We start from the raw sequence: 1,033 nt of genomic DNA on the forward strand, positions 1-1,033 counted from the left end.
AGGAATGCAGAGGTCAGCAGAAAGCAATGTGTGAGAAACGGTGATAACAGAAACTTTTCCCAGGAATGTGTGCTTTAAGACTACCAATCGTTGGACTGTCTGAGGCGCATGGACAGTGTGTGCTGACCAATCATAATAGCATGCTGTGCTCCTGGTCGCATGTCCAGGACTCAAAAGATTATATATTGAATAGCCTTCTGATAATAAAACGGATTTGAATCTGCATCTCATAGATGTGTTGTTCTTTCCCGCTCGCTTGAATGCCCGTGGCAGTAGTGGTTGCCATAACCCAAAATTCGAATTTTTCAGCACCAAACGTCAGAGGTCAAGGCAGAAGCCAGTCCGCATGAGGGAGAGGAGACTTTTCCTCCCAACAAGCAAGAATAGGGCCAAACCAGTGTTCCTATTGCCTTCAAATAGGTCAGTGGAAGAAAGACTGCCCCAAATTAGCAAATAAAAACTCAGAAGGAACTGTCATCACTTATCAAAATAGTGAATGAGGGGGACCAGTGAGTCGTTCCCTAGCAGACCCACTGATTAAAATGGAGCTAGGGGAAGGTGAAAAAGAATTAGACTTTCTGATCAACACTGGAGCTACATTTTCAGTTTTGAATAAAGAACTAGTGCCAAAGAGTGATGAATTTGTTCAAGTTGTGGGAGCAACAGGCCAATCAGAAAAAGTTTTCTTTCTGAAGCTCCTCAAATACAAAATTGGGAAACAAATGGGAATTCATCAATTCTTATATTTACCTAATTCTCCAAAACCTCTGTTAGGTAGAGACTTATTAGAAAACCTAGGAACTGTGATTAAATTTGAAAAAGGTAAACTTGAATTTCAGGTAAATGAAGAACAGTTAATAGCAGCCGTGAGTTTATTCATGGGTTGTGTGGAATAAAACAATCAAAAATATTAACCAAATTTTAAATCAAGTATATTCCCTAGTATGGGCAAGCGATGTCCCTGAAAGGTCAAAACAGGCAATCCCTATTCAAATTGAGTTATTACCAGGAGCAAAGCCAGTAGTTAGACAGT

General features: G+C 40.2%; 1 long non-coding RNA gene across 1 annotated transcript in view; it reads left to right on the forward strand.

Annotated features, from left to right (window-relative positions):
- Window positions 1-651, forward strand: part of LOC114069621 — a 10,508-nt gene extending 9,857 nt beyond the window's left edge. The window contains exon 3 of the long non-coding RNA XR_003573804.1: window positions 559-651. This is a non-coding gene — a long non-coding RNA (uncharacterized LOC114069621). The remainder of the gene's footprint in view (window positions 1-558) is intronic.
- The last annotated feature ends 382 nt before the right edge of the window (window positions 652-1,033 follow it).

This window comes from Empidonax traillii, unplaced genomic scaffold (assembly GCF_003031625.1).
Source record: "Empidonax traillii isolate 1590-97213 ecotype Southwest subspecies unplaced genomic scaffold, ASM303162v1 scaffold1314:size239288, whole genome shotgun sequence".
NCBI lineage: Eukaryota > Metazoa > Chordata > Aves > Passeriformes > Tyrannidae > Empidonax > Empidonax traillii.